The sequence below is a fragment of the Berghia stephanieae genome, chromosome 1 (assembly GCF_034508935.2).
Source record: "Berghia stephanieae isolate SIO BIC M18660-M18661 chromosome 1, UCSD_Bste_1.3, whole genome shotgun sequence".
NCBI lineage: Eukaryota > Metazoa > Mollusca > Gastropoda > Nudibranchia > Aeolidiidae > Berghia > Berghia stephanieae.
Genome location: NC_088360.1, coordinates 117,628,789 through 117,655,969, shown reverse-complemented (window position 1 = coordinate 117,655,969; position 27,181 = coordinate 117,628,789). Strand labels below are relative to the sequence as shown.

The following is a 27,181-nucleotide window of genomic DNA, read 5'->3' as shown; positions in this document are numbered from 1 at the left end:
AGTTTGTTGTTGACCTGGTATTGCAAACTTTGTCAATACGACATTGTCATGGCATTTATTTATCGAGACATCATGAGATACCGTACCCTTGAAAAAAGTTTCTCCTTTTTTTAAAATTGAGCTTTTATGAAGCGCAATATCCACTAAACGTGCTCAAAGCGCTTTGCAAGGGGTCCCTGGCCAACAGCAACACTTAACATGTAGGACGGGACATGACGCCTATTAGGCGATATAAGAATCATTTTCGGACAGAAACAATGCTGTTAACGGCCAGGTACTCATTTTACACCTGAGTAAGGTGAGAGAATGTGAGTAAAGAGCCTTTTCCGAGGACTCAACTATGCGCCGAGCGAGGCTGGAACCCAGGACACTTCCGATCCAAAAGCGAGTGTCATACCACTAGACCACAGTCCGTCAAGACCTTCTATAATACATATTATGGTCTTGATCAGGTTTACATCACTCTCTTATTGTTTGTAGTTGTGCCGGAATTTGGTTTAAGTACATTTCTATTCAGATTGAATATGACCTTCCGTTCTTTTTTCATATGTTTAGTCTATTCATGTCTTCTATCAAAATTGAGTGAATGCATTATCTACCAAGTCCAGTCCCATGATTGGTGGACAAAGAATAATACGCTTCAACAGTCGTAACGTCACTTCCCTCGTAATGACGCATGGTAACTTAGTAACTGGCTCTAAAGTATCGGAACAATGGCGGACGCCCTTACGAAATATTTCTCCGACGAGCATAAAAGCGTATCCAGAGGAAAAAAACAAACATTATAAATCTGATCATGTTTTGACTTTTACACATTCTGATCACAAGACATATGAAAAGTTCTAGCCAGCATGAAGAATAAAAAGTACCGATTTTCTTTGTTTAGAACCACGATGGCCGCCGTTACTGGGCGACGTGACATCAGACTATTGAATCCAATGACAAAGACCTTTCCACACGAGACTGATATCTTATCTCAGTGTTGTGGTTTGTTGTTTTAATGAGCAATTTGATTTTGTGTTTTGTTTACTCATTGAAACATTCGAGCCCGCCCCCCCCCTACCCCCCCCCCAAAAAAAAAAAAACAAAACAACAACAACAAACGTTTTGACGTATGCTGTTCTCATAATAGTGTTTTTATGTTGAACACAACTAAGAGACAAAGTCTGTAATAAATCCATTCACCGAACAGAAAGGACAAAATTGACATCACTCAGCTCTTTGTTCGTGGTTTTCGACAGCCATGTTGTTGACAAGTTCTCACTAAATTACACCAGACTATAGATAGTATGAAGTTGACGTCACTCCGGTCTTTGTTATTTAATTTTTAATTTGTTTTGTTTTTTTTGCCATCCGCGTTTATGAGTCATTCTCACTAAACTGTATTAACCAGACTATAGATAGAATGCGCTTGGCCAAGGAGTTGGCAACATTGTCATCCGGAAGTAAAACGGACCTACACACAAACTCTGTGTAACCATGAACGTTTATAGTCTGGTAAATACAGTTTAGTGAGAACAACTCACAAACGCGGATGGCAAAAACAATAACAAAGACCTGAGTGACGTCATCTGCATACTATCTATAAATGTTCATGGTTATATATTGTTTTGTGTGTTGGTCCCTTATAGATAGTATGCACTTGACTAAGAAGCTAATAACATTGCCACCCGGAAGTATAACGGACCAACACACACAACTGTGTGTATCCATGAACATTTATAGTCGGGTTAATACAGTTCAGTGAGCATTACTCATAAACGCGGGGGCAAAAAAACAATAACAAAGACCTAAGTGACGTCATCTTCGAACTATCTATAGATAGTATGCGCTTGGCTAAGAAGCTCATAACATTGCCATCCGGAAGTATAACGCACCAACAAACAAAACTGTGTGTATCCATGAACGTTAAGAGTCAGGTTAATATAGTTCAGTAAACATTACTCATAAACGCGGATGGCAAAAAAACAATAACAAAGACCTGAGTGACGTCATCTTCGAACTATCTATACTTCTGGATGGCAATGTTGTGAGCTTCTTAGCCAATCGCATAATATACCCGTCAGCAACTCTTCTTCTCCGTGAGTTACATTTTGCTTCCTGTTGAAAAAAGAGTTGCCTATAAGATTTGTACTGTTGTCTACAAATCCCTGAGCACGAACAGTCCCTCCTATATTAAAGACCTTCTAAACATATATATCCCCAATAGAAACTTGAGGTCAAGCAATGACCAATCAATCCTTGTCAAACCTAAGCCATTGCGTAAAATAGGTGAACAGTCTTTTCAATTTTCGGCCCCCCATTTTTGGAACTCTCTCCCGTCACACGTGAGATGCTCGGATTCGTTGACAATGTTCAGATCTCGCTTAAAGTTTTATCTTTTTACGTCATAATGTTGCAATATTATTTTCACATTTTGTTGTTGTTAAATTGAATTCGTATCACGTTTCCTTCACACTTGTCTCACTGTAATATGTTTTGTTTTATATCACTGTAATGCGCTTAGAGCCTGCGACAACGGGGTAAAGCGCTATATAAATGCCATTTATTAGTATTATTATTATAATATCTATACACGTTCAAGGTTACACATAGTTTTGTGTATTGCTACGCTATATCCGGGTGGCGAATGTTGTGAGTATTTTACTTAAACGCATAGCATCAAAACTTGACTTTATATTCGGACTTTGCGACCATCCACTGTCATATTTTAGGGTCCTTTCTATACTCTTCTTTGAATCCATAAGAAAAGATAATAAGAAGACCGAGAAACAACTGGAGACGGAATAAAAAGGGAAATTTAGGAGTATGGAATTATCTGGAGAGAACTAGAGAGGATGGCCCAGGAGAGTCCATGGAGAAATTATGTTATTGGTCTACACTCCAAGGGCAAGTGCGTAAATACGTATAGATAGTATGCAGATGACGTCACTCAGGCCTTTGTTATTGTTTTTGCCATCCGCGTTTGTGAGTTGTTCTCACTAAACTGTATTATCCAGACTATAAAAGTTCATGGTTACACAGAGTTTGTGTGTTGGTCCGTTATACTTCCGGATGGCAATGTTGTGAACTCCTTGGCCAAGCGCATTCTATCTATATATATCTATTATGCTTAGTCTATCTCAAAATGCCAGTCTTTTGCCACAAAAGAAAACAAATCGTGAATTTTACTCAATAGTTCAACCAATGAAATAACTTGTTTCCATGATCTCTACTAACAACAACTCACTAGGCGGTGCAAAAACCAAATAATGATGTCAAACTGCCAGTCCTTTTGGATTTCAGTGTCAGGCTATAGATAGTTCGAAGATGACGTCACTCAGGTCTTTGTTATTGTTTTTTGCCATCCGCGTTTATGAGTAATGCTCACTGAATTGTATTAACCCGACTATAAACGTTCATGGATACACACAGTTTTTTGTGTTGGTCCGTTATACTTCCGGATGGCAATGTTATGAGCTTCTTAGCCAAGCGCATACTATCAAAGCTACGGTATCGGGCCATAACTTTACGAAGGCCACGGTTGAAGTCACTCAGGTCTTTGTTATTGTTTTTTGCCATCCGCGTTTTTTAGTAATTCTCACTAAACGGTATTAACCAGACTATAAACGTTTAAGGTTTAACATCGCTTGCCTTTTGTGACATGACAAGACACCGAACCGCTGAGCCACCGAGCCACGTGACATTTTGTTTAACATTTCTAGGCATAAAGGCGATCAAGACTGAATGATCGCGTCGCAGGTTACTTCCTCCCCCATCTGAAGAATGAGGTCGGTCGGTAGCCCTTTAAGAGATCGTTTCATGGCCGCCACAAAGATGCGGTCCGAGGACATATTAGAGCACTGGAGGTCTTTAACCTACAGAATCCATTGCAAAAAGGAACAATGAGAAGGGGACCCGTCATCCCCGGAAAAGGTGGAAAGTCGTGGAGCATCAGCTCTAACGGCTGAGACATTGACAGGTTGCTCCATTTTCTTTGTTTCCTGCACTGCACTGAGCAATTCCATTTTTTGCTCATTCGACAGAGCAGCGATGCCGTCAATCAAATTCTGAATCGATTCAGCCAGCCATTTTACTAGAGCGTTGGAGAGAGATAGATAGATAGATAGATAGATAGATAAATAGATATATAGAAATGAGAGAGAGAGAGAGAGAGAGAGAGAGAGAGAGAGAGAGAGAGAGAGAGGGGGGGGGAAAGAAAGGGACAGGTAGTGAGATAGAGAAGTGTGTGTGGCGGGGGGGGGGGGGGGGTGGAGTGGAGTTGTAAGGACTGTAAAAGTGAGTAACAATACGTGATTTGTGAGATAGACTAAATGACGGGGAAGAGGGAGTGGAAGGAGGTAGTGGGGGGGGGGGGGGGGGGCGCTTAGAATGGTGAATGTCAGTACAAAATAAAGTGAAGTTAAGAAATAAATAGCCCAAAGGAGAAAATGGGGAGAGAATCGGAATGCGGAAATTCCAACTAAGCCCCTAAACAAAGAAATGCATTTTCAAAAGTCACACTTCGTCTCTAACAAAAGAACGACTGAAATTGATAGGCCAATATAAAGCAGGCAGGAGAAAAGGGAAGACAGAAGGGGTTGTTTCCGGATTTACTTGGAATCCAATACTTGAGATAACTGATAAAATGTAGCAAAAAGAGTTGTTGAATTTCTGACACCTAACTCAGTCAGCGAGTCTTAGCGTGTGCAATCAACCAGGAAGTATGACCTAACATTAACAATATGTCTTCCAGGAAAAGTAGTATTATTTCAATTAACAAGGAGGTTTCGGTTTACTGATCATGACATCCGAAATGATAAGTGTTCTTAGCACTCATGCTGTGAGTGAAGTGCTTGACACACGCAAACATATTATGTTCTCAATTTCATAGTACTGCCCACAGACCAGAAAGGTACAACAGTCAAATAAACATAAACAAAATCACTATAAAATTTGCGTGCATGGACAAAGTATCAAGAACAAATAAATGGAGCTATTATAAAATTAAATGAGCATAGTGAGAAAAAATGTAACGGAAGAGAGAAAAAAAAATACAAATTAAAAATTCATAATAATAAAAGCAAACAAACGAGGTAAATATTCATGTGGAGAGGGGACGAGGAAAGGGGGTGGGGGGGGGGGGCAAAAGAAAGACCAGTCGATAGTTCAGACTATCTTATACCTTTCTCAAAAGATTGGTCTTCGCTTATGTCAAAAGGATACACGCATCCTTCTGCGCACAAAGAAGAGACTGGCCATTCGAGACGATGTACTCTACCGTAAAAGACAGGAAAACAGCCAGGATATTTATCAGTTGGTACTTCCTAGTGATTTTAAATTCAAAGCTATGGAGTACTCTCACGATAAGAATGGACATCTTGGGATTGATCAGTCTCTAGATGTCTTGCGACGAAGGTTTTACTGGCCGAGAATGTGTAGTGATGTCCAGAAGCATATTGGCCAATGTCAAAGATACATTTGTCGGAAGACGACACATCGAAGACTGCACCACTAGTTTCAATTAAAACAACTAGGCCAATGAAACTCGTCTGCATGGATTATCTCACTGTTGAGCCATGCTCTGGTGGTGTGGAAAACATCTTACTCATAACTGATCATTTTACCAAATACAGTCTGGCCTACCCTACTAGGAATCAAACGGCTCAAACGACAGCAAAATTACTGTTTGTTAACTTTGTGGTACATTATTGGTTTCCTGAACGCCTCCATTCTGACCAAGGTCGATCTTTTGAAAGCAAAGTAATACAGTCCTTGTGTCAAATGGCGTGCATCGCAAGGTCGCACACCACCCCGTACCATGGGCAGACTGAGCGATTCAATCCTACTCTGTTAGGAATGCTGGGAACTTTAACTGCCCAACAAAAATCAAAATGGAAAGATTTTATTCCTCAGCTTACCTAAGCCTACAATTGTACAAAACATGCTAGCATTGGTTACACGCCTTTTTACCTTATGTTTGGGCGAGGGCCGAGGATGCCAATAGATGTTGATTTTCAGCTAGCAGATGGGAAAAAAGATCTGCCCCAAACTTATCCAGATTATGTCAGCTCCATGCGAGACCGCCTGGAATACGCACACAAAATTGCTAAAGCCAAAACGGACAAAGCTCAAACTGTGCAAAAGACACATCATGATAGACAAACTAAAGGTGCAAACCTTTCAATTGGTGACTGTGTACTGGTTAGAAACCTATCACATAAGGGGAAACACAAATTGGACGACAAATGGTTGTCTGGTGTATTTATTGTGGTCAGTCAGCCCGATAACCATATCCCCGTGTACACAGTCAAACGAGCCAGGGTAAGCTAAAAACCTTGCATCGCAACCTTCTGTTGCCATATGATTGTGACAATCACCCCATTACCCTTCGCAACTCCCAGTTGCCTGGTAATACCAAACCTTTGGCAAGCACTAGTAAGAATAGGCGGGCTGCGCATCGCGGTGGTGGACAAGAGTCCGCCGATTCTTCCAACAGCTGCCAATTGCCTGTTATGGTACCAACAGACTCGAGTGATCGTGACGATTTGGTGCTGGTATTGCCTCAGGATAATGTTTCCAATGGTGACGTCGTCCAGACAAATGTTTCTGATATAGACAGTACACCGGACGGACAACTCAATTTTGACGACAATGACAACGACAGTCTGGGGTCCTTGGCTGGATCAGAATCTAGCGAAATGCCTGATCGGCCCCAGAGACAGAGAAGACGACCGAATTTGATGGCCTCTGGTGAATTTGCTATGTCGCAGCCATTATTGAAGGTTAAATCCAGCATAGTGAATGCGTCATCCAAATTCAAATCACGATTAAAACATATAACTTTTAATATCAAGATTCATGACATGCCCTTCGCACTGTATATCATATGATTATTATTCCTGATTGTGTTTTTTATAGGTTGTATATGCACCAGATCCTATGCAGTCTTACGTTTTTTAGTCCTGTTCATTTTTTTTTGGTGTGGATTGTATAGTTCATTGCTCTGTATTCCCGGGGTCAATTTTTTAATGTCATGTATATGTCTGTATTTCATTATGAGCGCTCATACATGATTGCATGGACATTATGATAACAATTGCTAATAATAGTTTTTATGTAATTTTCCTCTTTATCTGGGATTAGTTGCTTATAATTTATTAAGTAAATCGGGGACGATTTTTGTCTTGAGGGGGAAGTATGTAGTATGATGGTTTCATACTCCCTGTTTTTTTTAAATAGCACTTTCTGTTATGGTCTCCTTCTATTCGTCTTGCGGTATGCTGCGCGCCGTCGCACATACCACGCACATTTTGGTTGCGTGGGGAGAAAGGATAAAACTAGTGGCACACCTCGCTTCAACGTCATTCGCCTCCCGACTCACGTTGAGAGCTCTCCTAATTTAAATAAAACTATTAGAAAGTAAAATTTAATAGTGTGTTATTTCTATTTATTTATTTGACAGTGTCGCCCTTCGTTATAAGAACCAATCACGACCCTGAGCATTGCGCAAGAGAAAACCCAGCATATCTCTGTTGCTTTGTTCTTTCACTCCCTCTTCATTCATCACAATCCTCAAGAAGCCTGTCACGCTGCCTGCCAAAATAGCGGCACTGGACTACATCTCATTCTCAACAACAAAACTACACCTCATTCTCAAGAAATATCTCGCCACCAAACCTCTCAGAACAACTCCATACATCCTCCCTATTACATCTCCCTCATTTACTCCATCGACTATATTACACCCTCCTCATTAAAAACTGCATACGTAACTTGAAGAAAACTACAAAATATACTACATTGTCCCCTCTGCAACTCGAATTCAAGATATTATATATATATATATTATATATATATATATATATATATTATATATATATATATATATACAGTAGAATTACTTTAAACCGAAATTTTGGGGACCTTCTAAACCATTTCGGTTTAAAGACATTTTGGTTTAAAGCAAGTTCCCGTTTTGCAATGTTTTTCAATGGTAGTAACTTTTTAAGGAATTTGATCATTTAATGGTATCATGGGTTTCCCGTTAAATGGAGTTGTTGAATAAATGCCGTCTTCGTAACCATTAATTTTTTTATTTTTTTTTGGTGTGTTTTAATAATATTTTTGGGGGTTTTCGTTTTCAATTCAAAATTGTTGAAAGAGTTGAGTTCGGGATGCCGTGTTTTTTACATATCTCTGTCTTGATCAACTTTTTTTTCATCGACTTCACATAGTATTTTAATTTTAAACTCCAACGTGTAAGCACAGTGCTTTCTTTTAGTAAAATGCAAAGCTAAAATAAGATCGAAAGTTCTTGTGCGATAATTGATAATGAATGACGCGCAGCTACTCAGAGGTGAAGTGAAATGGAAATGAAAAGGCGTGTCAATGCTAAGCTGTCTACTACTACTAGGCATCTCTCTTTTGAAAAGCCATTAGGTTCAAAGGCCTAATTTCATAGACCCCCCCCCCCCTACACACACACACACACACACACACACACACTTAAACAAAGTGGAAATGAAATGGCATGTCAATGGTAAGTTGTCTACCCCCCCCCCTCCTTCCTTATTCTCGTGTTTAAAATCCAGTCAGTTCCGAAGCATCAACACACGAGCGAGAACATCTCGCTTGCGTGATTCTACACCCCAACTCCTCCTCTTTCCTCATTTTTCGCCTGCCAGTCACCCGCTGTCTTCCTTTTCCAGTCTGTGCGATTGTGGTGTTGGCCGAGCCCAAGTGCAGTGTTTGCCTACACCCCACCCATCACCCTCATCTTATACTTACGCTCTTGTTTAATATCGCCGGGCATTATTACGTGTGGCCACCTTCCCCAATTTTTGAAGAAAAATTGAGAGAGAATAAAGGAAGGTGGTCTCAAATTGATTCGGTTTAAAGAAAGTCCTTCTTAGAAGTATTTCGGTTCATCGTAAGAATTAGTACAAAGATAATGAAGAAACTAGTACAATTTATTAAATTCTTTGAGGTTTAAGGTATTTTTCGGTTTAGCTTCTTTCGGTTTAAAGTGATTTTACTGTATATATATATATATATATATATATATATATATATATATATATATATATATATATATATATATATAGACCGTCTATATATATATATATATATATATATATATTTATATATATAAATTTAATAACAATTAAACACAAATAATTAAATATATATAATATAGGGTTTTGAAGGCCTATGTATGGTCAGTATTATTATATGGTTGCGAAATCTGGACAATTACAGAACACATTAGAAAGAGACTGGAGGCAGCAGAAATGTGGTTTCTTAGAAGGATGTTAAGAATCTCATGGACAGAGAAAAAAACTAATGAAGAAGTATTAGAACAAGCTGAAACTAGAAGGTTATTAATTCGTACAATAAGAAAAAGACACATGCAATTTTTAGGGCACCTAAATCGACATAAATGTATTGAACATCTTGCTCTCACAGGAAAGATAGAAGGTAAAAAGAGTAAAGGTAGACCAAGAAAAACATATTTGAATAGTTTGAACAGCTGGGTGACAAAGAAAGAGAAGAGTAATATTATTAGTTTTCTGAGGTTATCTGATCAGAGAGATGAATGGCGTAACATGATCACCGATGTCTGGCACAGACTTGGTACTTGAAGAAGAGGATATATGTTATTAGAAGAAAAAAAAATATATATTTATTTTATTTTTTTCTCCTAATAATAAACTGCTTGACTCAAATTAGATAACGGCTGATAAAGTAGACAATATTACTTATGTTTTAAGGACAACCTTTTTTATATTTCACGAATAAAACCACTGTGGTTGCAACAGCATAATATTATAATCTTATGCTTTTAATCATTCATTCCTTCTTCAGCCAAAGCATCAACTGCATTATAGAAAACCAAACTACAATACTCGGTTATGAATCAAGTCATTTGTTATTCCATGTATGGAGTGACAGGAACACTTGCATTATTCACCAAGGGCAAGACGAGCCAATTTAGAATACATTCCCTCGCCATATGTTACTAGACAGCAGACAGGAGAAAATATTAAATTTATTATAATGTGCCCCTTCCTTCCCGTTTTAGAAGCGTTTTTTTTCCAGTGTAATTCTTGTATCAGATCGAATGCTGAATGGATTTTTAAAAGTACAAGAAATCATATAATGCTTCTTTATTATGGTTCAAAAATAAAAAAGGACAAAATGGAAGAAGAATTAAACCTAGATGCTTATATATCCAGTTTTCAACCTCCATTTCTACATTCTAACACCACAACCTACATTTAGCAACTTAAGGGGAGCGGACAATAATGGAAGATACAAATAAAATAAAAAGTGTGATTAAGAATAAGAAATAATAATAAGAATATTAAGAAAGACTGGAAAGAACCATACAAGAAAAAAATCTGTGCTGAGAGAATGCACCCCAGAATGATTACCATTCAGACGCGCTTGCAGCCGAAAATCAGAAGATCTGATGTTTGATCCTCTGCCGACAAAAGCTTTTATTTTTAAATATATGTTTTCTTCGAGGTGGCATTATGTACTACAAATATAAATATGAAAACTACACTTTCCTTATTTATGGTAGCAACATAACACTCTTTAGTATTGGAGAATGACTTTACGACATTCAGGCTGTCTGTAATCGAGTTGGGGGGGGGGGGGGGGTTTTCTTAAGCGATTTTATTTCACTAATTAAATTCCAACCGAACGCAACCTTTAATAACAATCACAGAATGAAAAACATGTCAAACAATCAAGGAGAAAATTCAATTCAAGTGTTGAAATAAAAAGGATTGTGGTAAGGTTAAAAATCGACAGACATATAGATAGATAGATGGATAGATTGATAGATAGATAGTCCCCATCTTCGTTCTATCTTTCAGGCCATCTTTCATCTTTATCACGCCCACACAAATAATCAGTCGTAAAAATCTATGACAACAAAATCAGACGTAACACGCCATCAATAACAATTTAAAAATCACAGTGAAAGCGGAACGTTAGAGAAATTGCTGGATTGGATGGGGAATTAAATCGGGGGGGGGGGGGGGGGGGGGGGGGGGGTGTCAAATTGAAAGGATAACTCCCGACCTTTCAGGATCAAAAAGGTATCAGTCACCTCCTACTCTTCAAACACACAAGATCGATGGTAATGGGTACACCCGATAATTGAAATACGGAAGACGCTGTCTCGCATGGATATTACTCTTTTTTTTTGTTTTTTGGTTATTTGTTATTTGTTTGCTTGTTTGTTTGTTTTTATTTGTTTTTTTTTTAATTTTTGCTTTTATAGGTTATTGTTGTAGTTGTTTTAAACATCGGTTCCTACCGCGAACTGACGATGTAGGGGTGAACCAATTACTAACAACATTGAATTATGTAGTCGCAATTTCAGATTCCAGTAGATATATTGATGACCTCAGAACTTTAAACAGCCCTGACCTCTGTAATCCAATCGCCGACGGACTTGACGGAGGAACCGCCATTTAAAGACCTTTCAAGTATTTTGAAAACAGTTCAACTAAATTCTGTCAGATTTATCTTACATCTGTACATTTATTTGTTTAACCATCTACCCTTTTGTTTAAAGTGTTATTTTTGTTGTTTTGTTGACAGTTTAAGCCCGGTGTAGTTCGTGATATAATTTGAACATGCACTGAAGGAAGGTAGGAGCGTCCTGTCACAACCTGTTTTAACATTCGAAGGCTTAATATCCCTGAAATAGCACACGCAGATGATGCAGACTTCATCGGAAAGGGTTTCTTATCAATGTTGATAACGTGGGAAAACCGTTACAAAAACACTACCTCCTTGATAATTCAGACAAAACCAACATAACTGTTTTGTCAAGAAAATAAGAAAACTGGAAACGTACAGAAAAGGTTGGAACAGTGACATGAGACACAGAAAGAAAAAGATGTAGAGATGCGTACTAAACAAGCTTACAAAGGTATGGATCTGAGAGGACGAGATCAAAACAATCACTAAACTCAAACTATACCGGACTCTAGTGAAGTCAGTCTTACTATACAACTGCGGTACATGGTCCTTGACAAAATCAGACGAAGGAAAGCTGGATGAATTCCACCGCAAGCAATTAAGAACAGTACAAAACGTTCGATATCCAAAAAAAATCACAGATAAATCCTTATAAGAAAAAAATAAAATAAATGAAAGACCACTCTCCATCAAAATTCCAGAACGGAGATGGCGTCTTTTTGGGACATATTCTGAGACGAGATTTGAACATTCCTGCCAATATTGCAATGACCGTGTATTTCAAAAAGAGTAGAAATCCATTCAGGCAAGACCATTAGCAGCCTAACTCGTCCGGCTCAACCAAAATCCGAGGGCACTGGAAGATCAGCGACTGAATTTCAACATCATTAATTAAGGATCTTCAGGCACTGCAGACGATTGCTGCGGATAGATAACGTTTGTTAGATCAAAAGCACGACCTGGTGGAGGCAGCCGAGACGTCCAGTCCGATGACAGAGATGCGAAAGGCTCATAATTCAAGTAAGTCAAATATAGACTCCACCAAAGAATTAGAACCACAAAATTACTACATCTACTCATTTCAAACTTCCAATTACTGCATGGCCTCTGTGAATTCACGATTACAGCACAGAGAGAGAGAGAGAGAGAGAGAGAGAGAGAGAGAGAGAGAGAGAGAGAGAGAGAGAGAGAGAGAGAGAGAGAGAGTGGGGGGGGGGGGGGAAGGAGAGAATATCTTTCATTATATTGAAATGCTTCCTCCATCTATAATTATAACCATAATTATAATTAATTATAGACAATTTAGAAGTATTCATGGTGACTTGATTCAAATTCATAGATTGATACACAGGATTAATAATGTTGATCCATCACAATTCTTTACTTTCTCTCTTGTAATGTTATGATGTTATAAACAGATAGATAGAGCATGCCGTTAATAGTGTTAAGTAATGAGCTATTTAGTGGAGGGAGATGGTTATTGTCATTGTGTGCAGGCGTTTGTGTTTGTAAATAATACTGTAATATCAAACAACTCGAAAATGTTGCCTTCATTGTATACTTGTGACCACCAAGGACTTGAAGACCACTTATATGTAATATGTTAGATAGAATATTTAGATCTCATTAAGTGTTCCCCCCCCCCTCCCCTGGTAAGTAGTAAAAGTCCATTTTTTGTGGTTTGGGACTGCATCAAAATAAGTGAAAACATTTCTAGAAATTCAGTAAATATTAGTATTTAGATCAAGGGTTATCCATGGAAGATCATGTTAAAAAAGTATGCCAATGTTGTAACTATCACATTAGAAACATTGGAAGAATCAGACAGTATATTGATGAGATATTACAAAGATGCTTGTTAATTCGTTTATTACTAGCAGATTAGATTATTGCAATTCCCTTCTCATTGGCTGTCAAAGTAGATTAATTCATCAACTACAAAAAATTCAAAATAAAGCGGCTAGACTTATAAAATTAACGAAAAAAAGAGATCATATAACACCAGTTCTCCAGGAATTGCACTGGCTTCCTGTGAAGTATAGGATAGAATTTAAAATATTGTGCTATGTTTTTAGATGTCTGGATGGATTGACACCTGAATATTTGCAGGAACTGATTAAAAAATATGAACCCACTCGAAATTTAAGATCATTTCAGTCCCAACTTCTAAAAGTTACCACCTCAAAATCCACTTTCGGTGAAAAAGCCTTTTCATTCATAGCTCCACGTCTATGGAACGCACTTAGTCCTCGGAGAAAGTCCTGTGAAAATTTATCGTCTTTCAGGAAATGTCTGAAGACTGAGTTGTTCCGCGAGGCTTATTTTTCATAAAATAGATGTTGCTTTGATTCTGTTTTTTGTATGCATGCTTATTATGTATCATGTAGTGTCGTGATTTTTTAATTTTGTAATTTTTAAACATTTTTATTTTTATTTTTATTATGTAAAGCGCCGTAGAGCACGATTAACGTGGATGTTTAGGCGCTATATAAATTCATTATTTACTGTATTTACTATTTTATCACAATTACATTTAATCCAGATTACTCTGTTTTCTTCCTGAGATTTTCATGAGATGTATCGAAGAACAAATATACTTATGATAAAGTGCACATATAAAACTATATCATACCATTGCTTTTGACATGTTATTATCACTCATAAGAGTTTTATGTTGTTGTTGTTGTTGGTGGTGGTGGTAGTGGTGGTGGTGGTGTCAATGCTAATGGCCAACGTGTACCTGTATTGCAGGCCCAATAACCCAAATTGTTCTGGCTCATTGTTGCCATGGAAATATTTTCAAAGCATTAAAACAATATTAAATCAAGTCAATAATTAAATTCGGTTATCAGACCTGCCAATTTGTCCGCATCTGTAATGCCACTTTTAAAACCCATGTAAACGGTTGTAATGAAACGTTCCAATTTAAACACGGACAAATCGGTGGTTAAAGATCAAATGTATACAAAACTCAATAATGATTCAGAGCTGTCATCAGTTTCTGTTATGGAAAATTGCATTGCTAACATAAAGGATTGGATGAAACTAAACAAACTTAAATTTAATGATGACAAGACGGAAATGATAATTTTTGGAAATAGGTATCAACTCTCAAAAATATATGCAAATGAGATACTAGTGGGTGAAAATGATATTAAACCTAGTTCTTGTGTGAGAAATCTTGGGGTGTATTTAGATCAAGGAGTATCCATGGAAGATCATGTTTAAAAAATATGCCAATGTTGTAATTATCACCTTAGAAACATTGGAAGAATCAGACATTATATTGATGAAGATATTACAAAGATGCTTGTTAATTATTTTATTACTAGCAGATTTGATTATTGCAATGCCCTTCTCGTTGGCTGTCAAAGTAGATTAATTCATCAACTACAAAAAATTCAAAATAAAACGGCTGGTCTTATAAAATTAACGAAATAAAGAGATCATATAACACCTGTTCTCCAGGAATTGCACTGGCTTCCTGTGAAGTATAGGATAGAATTTAAGATATTATGCTATGTTTTTAGATGTCTGGATGGATTGGCACCTGAATATTTGCGGGAACTGATTACAAAATATGAACCCACTCGAAATTTAAGATCATCTCAGTCCCAACTTCTAAATGTTACCACCTCGAAATCCACTTTCGGTGAAAAATCCTTTTCATTCATAGCTCCACGCCTGTGGAACGCACTTGGTCCTCGGACAAAGTCCTGTGAAAATTTATCATCTTTCAGGAAATTTCTGAAGACTGAGTTGTTCCGTGAGGCTTATTTTTCATGAAATAGATGATGCTAAGATTTTGTTTTTGTATGCATGCTTATTATGTATCATGTAGTGTCGTGATTTTTGATTTTGTTGTTTTTAAACATTTTTTATTATGTAAAGCCCCGCAGAGCAAGATTAACGTGGATGTTTAGGTGCTATATAAATTCATCATTTACTTATTTACTATTTACTAAATGAAGTAATGAAATCGTGTCGATATCCTATGAAGGGTTTCTCAACACGAGATGTGGCCTGGACTTGCTGTTGTTGTAATTTGAAAACCTCTGAGATTACAAGGTCTTTTGCCTCTTTTGACTCCTACATTAATCTATCTGCCTTTGAAACTGAAACCATTCATCTGTTTAATAAGGCATGATCAATCTCGTACCGGAAGTAATTAAACCGCAGGCCGTTACAATACCAACATGCCTTTTGATATTAGCCATGTTAAAAGCATGAAATGTATGAGACATGTTTTGCTCTGTAAGTTTTTCAAATTACCTTTTTACTTTAATGACATAACGTAGAGAAAGCAAGGTAGGTACATATATATATATATATATATATATAAAATGATATTAACCTTTTAAGAGTAGCACATATTAGATAAGTGGTTGATTTGAGTTAGATTGACATTTTTCAAGGTTATTATCGATGTTATGTTTGAGTTAAATAAATCCTGGCCCCTTTCAATCCGGTGTCGTGTTGAGGTGAACCAGATGTACGGTATATAAAAATAATTGACTTGGAAGTGAAAAATCAAAAGAATTACGAGACTTGAGGATAAGTGATTGTTTTGTTTTGTTGTTGTTGTTGTTTTTTGGGTTTTTTTTTTTTTTTTTTTTTTTAGGGGGGGGGGGTGTTTTTGTTTGTTTATATGTTTTTTCCTTTTTAGTTGTTTTTTTTTTTTTTTGGTTGCTGTTGATCGTTTTCCCTCCTTTCTTTGTTTTCTATTTGTTTTTATTTGTCTTTTTTGTTTTGTTTTGTGATATCTTATTTTTATACTTTTGGTTATATTTAAGCCTCTGTATCTATTCTACTCAATAACCGGTTTAGCTAAGATGACATAATTTCGAGTATAAATTCAATCACCAGTGTATAGCTCATCCCGACATAACGGCAAATTAAGACAATAGATCACGTATAAATTCGTGGGTAGGTGAGATGATTACAGACTTATTTGACATAATATGTATTCCTAATTCCAAAAGTTCCATAAATTATAGAAACTAAGAGGTTTATATTTTGATTAATCTGAATCGTTGAATGAGATTCATGGCTTTGTTTAAAACAATTTTTTGAATCTACAAGATCAATCCTTTTTGCATGTTTTTATTCCATTTCAGTGTTTTCGTGCTCAATCTAAGCTTTACAGACTAGAGGGGAAAATTCAGCCTGTTGGAAAAGGTAGACGCGATGACTTCCGCATTTTTTACAAACATTCAAAAAAGGATGGGGACTATTGTTAAGTGGTCGTATAATATAAAGCTTACACCCAAAGCAGCAGGAAGTTTATACTGAAATCTGGTTGTTAACATCATTTGGGTAAATAATGTGTATCTACATAACATCGCCGCCCATTAACTTAATGGAAGTTGAAGCGTTTTGTGTCAAATATCTTATTTCTCGTTATTATCTATATTATTCTCGTTTATCGATAAAAGTTTGTGCCTGTAGCAATAGCCTATGGTTAAAGAAAAAGAACTGAAAAGGACTAACAAACAGAAGAAGAATGAAAGAGTAAAATCCGCAAGTAAGAATGATAACAACAAGAGATGGAGTGAGTAGGAAAGAGCCAGAAGACAATAGAGAATAAAAATTTCGCGGCGGCGATGGGGGTTTGAACCCGCGACCTTACTGGTACGACAACTCCGCCTAGCCGGGGAGAGTGTGACTCTACTCACTTCATCTCTTGTTGTTATCAACACAAATTCCTGCTCCACTCACTTTTCTGAATTAAAAATTCTCCGCAAGTAAGAATGAAAGAGTAAAATCCGCAATTTCAATTCCTATTAATATGTTATTCAGCAAGATTAAATTCAAATTATGCAAAGATCACTCCATTGATACAACAAAGCCGTTAACATTATAGCCATAAATTAACTACTACAATTAATTGCAAACACAAACACAAGATACTTCTCCTTCTTCATATAAAAGGAATAACTCAGACTATCTAATATTAAATGCAAATAATGCAAATCCAAATTTTTAAAAAGGGATGGTACTTATTTGAAAGTCTGTTATGCATCTTTACGGTCTAAATTTTATAAAAATCTATATATTCTAGCGGAACCTATTTTGGGAGAAAGAGCGAAGATGATCGTCAATTTGATAGAGAAATATTAAACGTTTGATATACCGAGTGTCTAGAGTTTGTCTATTTGACTTCACTTACTTCTTTTTTATCTATTGGTGTCCCTTTAATGACATATGACTTATGTTTTACAACGTTATTTTTGCCTTAGTCTGTAGCTACTTCTTTATGAATTTACCATCCTAATATTTTCATAATGTGTGCACGTGCTTTACCACTCATGAAAGAGTATCTAGTCATTTGCAAAAATAAAACATATCGTATTGTTTTCTCCAACATACAATATTTGGGTATGAAATTATCGTCCAATCTTTGATAAAGTGTGTTTTAAAATACGAATTAGGCTGGTAAAAATGTGTTAACGTTGTTAATTCACGTGATAAAAATTTTACAACCAGGTCCTTTTTCCCCTAAAAGATCTAGCATGACTGATAAGAGAATTTAGTGGAGTCATTCAAGAAAGCAAGCTCATTGTCATAATTTAAAAGACAAACACGATCGTTTGATGAAGAAGCTATAGGAAATGAGGAACTCACAAGATTCTGGGGGAAAACAATGTGACAGATATAGATACAGCAAGTAGATAACAAAGAACATGGTAAAAAGAAATCAGAGGAGTAGAAGGGTGTGAACAGAGTGCTCTGGGTGGGGAGGAGGAGATAGAGAAAGAAGTTGACGAGTAAAAGGATATGGAGGGGAAAGAGGAGAATGTTTAATGAAAAAAAAAGTTAGCAATTGTATGAAAGTTTAAGGAATTGTTAACCGCCTAATCAACAACAGAGGACAAACCATAATTAATGTTAGTATAGTAGTCAGATTTTTTTATTAATGGCACGTGGATAAGCGAATAAGTCATAATTTTGATTCTGTGAATCATCTATGAGTTCAGATCCTTACCAGTTGTCTATTTTAATAAAGCTGTAATAAACGAAATCCTTTCTTATTGTATTAAAATTCATGAAAAAAGATTTTTTCATTAAGACAAATTGATTCCAAGTTCCATACAATTTTTGCAGCAGTGCATTCGGGGACTGTTGGGAAAAAGAAGAAAAAGACACGCCACTTGTTAAAAATCTGACTATAGTTAGGACAAATTTTCTTATAATTCTAAGTAATAGATTGGGTTTTCAAAATCATTCTATATATTTTAATTTGTCGCCCGATTACTTGATAGAATCCCACTATTTCCGATGTGAGGTTTTAAAAAAATCTGATATCTTGAAAAGGAATTTCAGAGCATGGATATAAAAGAAAGGACCTTAAAAAAGTGGACGAGGTCTTCTTTTTGTTTGTTAAAATACAATTACTTCCGCCATGCGCAGAGCCATTTCCATTTTAATGGAGTACTGGGTCAAAATCTCAAGTGTTTGCCTTAGATACCTCTTAATTTTCTATAAAATACTCTCGGAAGTCTTTGCGATTTTTGCAATCATAAGAGTTGCTATGATATACATTTTTATCTCAATGATAATGGTTAACTTTAGGCTTATAAAAACATACTGTTTTTCCCTTTTAAACGCTAAATTAGTTTAAAACTAGATTCAAAAATTTCTGTGGAATGATAGACGCATCCAAATTTACTGCAAACTTTTAAGCAAGTCAAATTTTAAAGTTTCATTTAAAACTTATATGTATGATTTTTTCCAAATAATAATTGTCACGATAAAATATTTTTTTGTTTCGAATTAACACAAAGTATTATAGCAAATATATAGCAAATAAAAACAAACTGTTTACAGTCAACAATTCTGAAGTTACTTCCGTATTGTGTTGTGCGATATCAGAAATGTTCCATATCAATAAGATACGATATAGCAGCGATACTGATATTTTAACAAGAAATATTGATTATCACTTACCTCGTTTGATCTTATCTATGGAAACGGCGACTGCCATCATTCGCAGCTATATTGTTGCATTTATAAACGCAATGTGTATGAAACATGATGGTTTTGTCAATAACTCCGTGAGAAATATCTGTTGAAAGAGTCGCTTAATTTTGAATCGAGGCGAGGGAAAATAGCGAAAGATAGCGCCTCGCTTAACTAATCGTCAGATGAGAAGAGTATATTGATAGTGCGGATTTTCCTATTCATCAAATGAAAAGAGCCAGTTCCGGTATGACACAGTAATAACAGCTGATCGACCCGCGGGAATTTCCTCTTCGGTGGCAGTCTAGTCATATGTCAATGGTTCAGGGCCATGTAGACACTAGAAAGCTGTTGTCATTTTTGGCAACTGTTATCGACTCTTGGTCATTCAACTTGATTGACGATTGATTAATTCAGTTGACTTAAACAATATATATATATTTATATATATATATATATATATATATATATATATATATATATTTATATATATTCTTTTCATTTACATCGATATTGCAGACAAATTCATTTTTATGTGACATGGAAATGAGCAAAATGGAAAAAGCAGAATTGACGAATTAAATGACGAAATACAATAATAATAACAACAAAGAAAAACAACCCCCACCCCCACTCCCTCACAAAGAAAAAAAAAGAATTAAGTAAATAAAAGATAAATGAAAACAACCAATGAGAACTAAAAAAAGAATCGATATGATTTTATGGTTTTAAAATTATTCCAATTAATTAAAAAGAAAAAGAAAGAATCAGAGATCATACCACCACCTTGCCACAACCATCCCATATCTTTATGAGTCAACATTACATAAACTTTCTTGGACCTCAGTCAGGAAAAAAAATGTTCACACGATACCTTTGACTATTGAAAGGTAAAAAGAAAAGCAGTTGTTTTTTTTTAAAGTAGTAAACGGCAGCGGCCAGTTGGCGATAATTTCAGACTGCTATATAACAATTCACAAATCTGGTATTCGATTTTAGGATCTGATAAAGGGACAACTGGAAATGTAAGCAGCACCTGTTGCCAGCAACGAGAGGTAAAATAATCACTCGTACGTTCATTAACCACACGCCTGGTGCTTTAAAACAGAGGCAGAATCTGATACTTCCTACAGGGGCTGTAATTTTCCTAAATTATCGCCAATTTTAGACTTTTGTTTGTCGGACAGAACAATGATTTCTTTTATTATAACACTCTCCTATTTGGCACTCAGAATCTCGAAAGAGAGAGAGAGAGAGAGAGAGAGAGAGAGAGAGAGAGAGAGAGAGAGAGAGAGAGAGAGAGGGGGGGGGGGGTTAACGGAGTAGACCATGAACGCTTATGTTGTGAATCTTAAATTTAAAATTATATATTATGACAACAGTGAAAAGAAAGCATATAGTTTTATAACGAATAAATTGTATTTGTTTATTACGATTACAGTCAATGAGGCAATAAAATAAGATGCAATTCTAAAATAGTAGTTTTCCCTATGGTTAATCCATGGAGTAATTTGTCTTTAGGCTTGAGGGTATATCTTATCTTAAAACAGAGCAAGATTTCTTAGGTGTCAGCTGCCGTGCTGAGCTGTAAAGACTATACTAAGGTTTTAAAAAATTATTTTTACTTATATTTACTGTTTGTTTGTTTTTGATTGTTTTTCTTTTCTTTTCTTTTTAATTTTTAAATTTTGTTGTCTATTTCCAGGAGAAGAATGTGCAGGTCAGCAGTCTCCAACCTTCGTGGTGCATAATATGTATGTCTTCGTGGTTTATGATATGTATCTCTCTGCCACTTTTCATGGGACCATTTTTATGTAAGGTGACGAGATTTAGGCCTTTACCAGTCTATTAAAAGATTTACTGGTCTAAAGCCTGGTCGAAGCAAATGACTAAAACTTATTTTAATTTCGTCCGAAGGTGTCGTAATTTTAGTCTGGGACTTCCTTGGTCAACTCACTTAAGCGGTTTTTTTCCCCAAGTCTTTGACTAAGCGCTAGTTCTTTGTCATAAAAATAACGGGCCATGGTCGTGGAACCCCTCAAGTTTCAGTGTCTTTTCTGCTTTCAATACTTGTTCACGAAAATAAGGTACTTAAGCGGTTTTTTTTCCCCAAGTCTTTGACTAAGCGCTAGTTCTTTGTCATAAAAATAACGGGCCATGGTCGTGGAACCCCTCAAGTTGCAGTGTCTTTTCTGCTTTCAATACTTGTTCACGAAAATAAGGTAAAGTGGGTTCAGAATCGTTCCCCGTCTTGGCTTCGTTATAGCTGGCTTTTAGGATTCAAATTTAAAGAACATTCGCCACCCCCAGGCTGCAATTCTGATTGCCGGCTATAATTCTTGTCAAACTAATATTCTTCTCTTTACACACAAAATTCACAAATCTTTGTTATTTATTTTGCACAATAGCTACACGTTGATTGTTCGTGACGATTTGGAAACATCTTGAGACAGTGTGAAAATACTCAAGCAAAAACAGCAACGGTAAATTTCTTCAACTATCGGTAACAACAACAACAACAACAACAACAACAACAACAACAACAACAACAACAACAACAAAAAACAACTAAAAAAAAAAAGAAAAGAAAAGAAGAGAAATTATGTGCGGATAGCTCAATAATCAGGAATATTTATTTTTAAATCATGTCAAGGAGTTTAACATCGTCAGAATAAATTGATATGTCACATTTACACAATAAAAAAGGATAAAGAAAAATCTTGGAACTTTCCTAATAATCTGTACCACATTTTTATATGGCATAACATTGCTTAGTAACTTCATACCAGCAGGCAGGTGTTCCATAAGCGGAAGGAACTCTCTCTCTCTGTGTGTGTGTGTGTGTGTGTGTGTGTGTGTGTGTGTGTGTGTGTTAGGGGGGGGGGGAAGATAGTAAATATGGTTGTCAACATTAGATGGAGGGATTTTAAAAATGTTTTTCCGTCTATAAGTTTGGGTTTTCATTGACTTCAATTAATTTAGTAAAGATCTATTGGGATCTTTATGAGGTACGGTGTACATAGATATATCATTTAAGACCCGACTCTTATTTACAGTGTGATGTGGCAACTATCCTGATTTTGTATGTATATCGAATGAGTAGTGAGTAGTTTATGGGGTATAGAGCAGTATCTATCAGTTACGGAATTATGGGAATTATGTGAAACTAAGACTTGCAGTTATTTAGAATCACTACAATGCGCCCCCCCCCCCCCCCCATGAAACCCATTTTGTTAGGATTTATGGATTGCCCATTATACAACGTGCAACGTTCGAACCACTGGGTCACCCCTACAACACTCAACACAAAGCTCTATGGTGAGGCTGAGGACCTAAAGCGGACCACATACTTCATAGCAGATATCGGACTGCAGCCATAGATGTCCATCAGAGGAACGAAGAAGAAGAAGAAGAAAGATGAGCGGGGATGAATGAACCTTCTGCTCTTGATGAATTGATAATGACAGAACAATTAATAAGAATTCTCTTTCCTAATTGTTGCATATAATGAGCACCACTGATGTATAATTCAAAATGTCAGCTGGGGCGCATTACTCTCTGACTTTGTCTAACCCAGCGAGTTGCTCCAGACAAATTAAATTATACTTGTCTTGTCAGTGTTAATACATTAGATATTGATGCCAGGGGAGTTTGTCTACGTGTCGTATACAGTCGTACTCTGATAAAAACACTATTTTCCGTTTTGGTTTGAAAACTTGAAAATCCAGTGGATTATAATAACTCCTAACAACTTGTCAAAATTGTCAACAAGTCTCAAAGCCGATATTATTTCTTCAAAAGATGTCTAGATAGAGTCATCTTGGTTTTTAATGGATATTTGAAGTAAAAGTTTTTTGTCTGTCAAGATGAATAAAGGGTCTTTAGACAGAGCACGGCAGTACAACCTTTATTGTTAAATGGATGACGTGGTGACATGCAATGAAGGAGAGGCTTTGCTAGAAATATCACTGGCGTATGTCCAAGAACAAAGTGGAAATGTGTTAAGAAAGGGTGTAAAACATAAATTAGTTGGCGTAGTCCGGTATTGTATTTCTCTTTACTTTGCAGTGGGGTATCTTTCTTATTAACGGGGATAAGTGAATGCTAGCTGTTTTGTATCGTTTGTATATCTTTTTAATCAATGAAAAATGAATAAAATATTTATCAAAAATTTAAAATGCCTGTTAAAAAAAAGGAATATATTTGCGGCCTATGTCTCAAAATGTCTAATAGGACAACGAAAGGTGATTGTATTATGTTTTTAGCGTTTGCTCCGAATGTACGGAATGTACAAGAACAATAATATGTGGATGAATTACCATGTGAAATGAAATTCAAAGAGACTCAGGAATCACTTTATGAGAGCTAAGCAATATAGATAGTATGCAGATGACGTCACTCAGGCCTTTGTTATTGTTTTTGCCATCCGCGTTTGTGAGTTGTTCTCACTAAACTGTATTAACCAGACTATAAAAGTTCATGGTTACACAGAGTTTGTGTGTTGGTCCGTTATACTTCCGGATGGCAATGTTGTGAACTCCTTGGCCAAGCGCATTCTATCTATAGAGTATTGTCTACATTGGAGAGGGGGGGGGGGGGGGGGGGGTGGGGGGGGGGGGTCTCTATACCTTTAAATAGAAGGAAATTAGTCTCATAAGCGAGGGGTATCATTACGAGATTATTTTTTGCTTGTTTTCTCCTCTTAACTCACCTATCTATCAAGCATGGATTCGTTGGGTGTGAAATATGGTGAAGGAATGTCCGAAAGACAAGCGTCCCATCGTAAAGGCAAGTAGCAATGGGAGCGATCAATATTTATGTTTTCGTCCAACCGAGTCATCAATTACGTGATTTGTTGCTGTCCAACGATTGGGCATTTCTGAACAAATGTAAACACGCTGCTTTGTTTATGAAAGTTGTAAACATACCCATGTGTCAAGCTGAATACAATGACCAATCGTAATGTTATATAGTTAAAAATTTGTGAACACTTTTCACTATGTAGGTCACTTTGAGCACATTTTGCAATGTGACCAATGACTTCGAGCCCATGGAAAGTTAATATAGATCATGTCCATTGTTACAATCCTAGAATAACAATGTACCAGATACCGTGATAAACTGATTCCATGGACCTTATTACTCTGAAAGACTATTATACTTCAGGACATGCAAAGAACGAATACACGTGCTTGTTATACTTACAACAGTGCATTTTTAAGGGTTTACACTCGATGCGTTTTAGGGAGTTTCATTTATTCCTTTATATTTATATATCTATATATAGCTAGCTATGCACATGAAATCAAATTTCATTTTTATTCGGTTCACGTCATCTTTTAGACCACCGCTCACTGCAGGCACATTAATTAAAATTATATGCTACCAAATGTGTAGACATATTAATTTTTTTAAATATATAATCAGAATCGATTGGGGTAATGTACCATATAAAGGGATAATAACAAAAATGACGTGAATAGAGAAGTGAGAAAAGCCAATAGAGAATAAAATAACTTTTGCGGTCATGAAGATTTGAACCCCGGACCCAACTGTCATGGCACCTGGCCACGAGAGGGACGCTCTACAATTGACGATATCCGCCAGTCCATATAAAGCCATATACCAAAGGGTGCAACTCTGGGAGAAGAGTTATGTGTCAACAACCGGGGGCCGTTTTCATGAACGCGGAATAGATATAATTATTTACTAGTCTAGTAAATGACTTGCTAGTCTTAAGCCTAAGCGGAGCAAGTGACTAGAAAAAAAATCAGAAATCATTAACGTTTTCTCGTCTCTGACTAGCTAGTCTCTTGCCTAGAAGTGGGTGTTGTAAAGGCGCTGACTGAATCGGCTATTTTGGCTGGTTACATCGCGCTCTCTAGTACACGATGGCAGGTAAGATACCAGCCTTCACACTTTCAACGCAAAAGATTTCCAAAGAGGAAATTAGCAAAACATCCGGTATAGATAACATTTCGTTACGTTTCATATTTGAACTTACTTTTGCCATACTTTTTGAATAAAATCATATATGATATTGACCGTCGACTGATAGACTACCATGATGCCCATGGCCGATTCTATATTTAGCCCTATGAAAGTTTCATTGAAACTCAAACAAATTGAACAAAAAAACAACAACAAAAAAAAAAACAAATAAACAAACAAAACAGAAAGTGTGTTCTGATGAATCACATTATTTCAGTCAATTACAATATCTCCACCATGATTTCTAATGGGTTTTTTTGTTTTTTTTTTTTTTTTTGGTTGCTTTTTGACGCAAAGCCTTCGATTTTGAGTCTCCGTTCACTCGCAACTCGCGAAACGATTAGATTAATTTATTTTTTTCGTTTTTGCTCCCAAAAATGTGTACTTTCGACGATCTGCACTTATCTTATAGTTTTTTTTAAAAGCCAGTGTCAATAGCAACGGGACACTTTTTGCCTCTGTTAATCGTAACCGAAGTATTTTCCTTTTGAATCGAAGCTCTCTCAATCTAAAAATAGCTTCTATGATGTAACCTGGTAACTAGTCTCAGACTAAGCTTAGAGTCAGGCCACAGTAAATGACTAAAACTTGGCCAAATTTAGTCCGAAGGTGCCGTGATTTTAGTCTGGGACTTGCTTAGTCAACTCACATGAAATCCGATGGGTTTTTTTCCAAGTCCTTGACCAAAGCCAGAGACAAAGCGCTGGTCCGCTTTCATGAAAACGGGCCCTTGTTAATGCCGCGCTCAAAATCACATAACTTTGTTACAAAGCGAAACCCCATACGGCTCATGAGCACCTGTGCCAATAATAGTTTTGATGATCGATGCTCAAATACCCAAGGATGCAACACTGGGACAAGTGCTGTATGATCATTGTCACCAACCTAGTTATTGACACGCTCAAAATCAATTGACTTTGTTACAAGACGTAACTCCATACAGCTCATCAGCACCGGTCCCAATTAAGTTTCGAAGATCGATGCTCAAATACTTTTATAAAGATAAATTATTTCTTACCTTGCCATAAAATCCAAATTTATAAACTTGTTCAATTGTTTTGCACGTCACTTGTTCCGCTCCTCTCTCATTTGATATTTCCTAAGAATAATTTTCTTTCTTTCATTTTTTTCTTCAATGTTAAAACTGGTCTTTAAAACTCGTCCTCTGAATGTTGCAAATTTGAGGCTATAATGGAACCACCAGATGCTCACCATCCATTCCACACCTCTCACTTTGCTCACGGCATGGTACTAGCCACTATTGCATTTACATGATAACGCTGACATTATAAAGCTGTGAGTGATGCTAGAATAACATTTTTAAAGACACTCACCTTCTTGGCAAATAGTAATAGGCTGATCGGTCCGGAAAGGTAATCTCTCTCTCTCTCTCTCTCTCTCTCTCTCTCTCTCTCTCTCTCTCTCTCTCTCTCTCTCTATCTATCTATCTCTCTCTCTCTCTCTGTCTCCCTCTCTCTCCCTCCTCTCTCTTCTTCTTTTTCTTTTATATCTATCTATCCATCTCTCTGTCTGTCTATATATATTTATATATCCACCAATCTATCACAGCCCTCTCTATCGATCTACCCCCCCCCCCCCCCCTCTCTCTCTCTCTCTCTCTCTCTCTCTCTCTCTCTCTCTCTCTCTCTCTCTTCCACCCCCCCCCCCCACACACACACACACTTCTCTCTCTTTTTCTTGACCACCTGCTTACAAAATTGATTAAGAACTGTAGTTGTGTGACGAGGAA

At 36.7% G+C, this 27,181-nt stretch overlaps 1 protein-coding gene across 1 annotated transcript in view; it reads right to left on the bottom strand.

Moving 5' to 3' along the window:
* LOC144965273 (uncharacterized) overlaps window positions 1-26,774 on the bottom strand; it is a 41,546-nt gene extending 14,772 nt beyond the window's left edge. Inside the window, exon 1 of the mRNA XM_078900447.1 lies at window positions 26,450-26,774. The gene's annotated coding sequence lies outside the window, so the exon portion shown is untranslated. The remainder of the gene's footprint in view (window positions 1-26,449) is intronic.
* Between the last annotated feature and the right edge of the window lie 407 nt (window positions 26,775-27,181).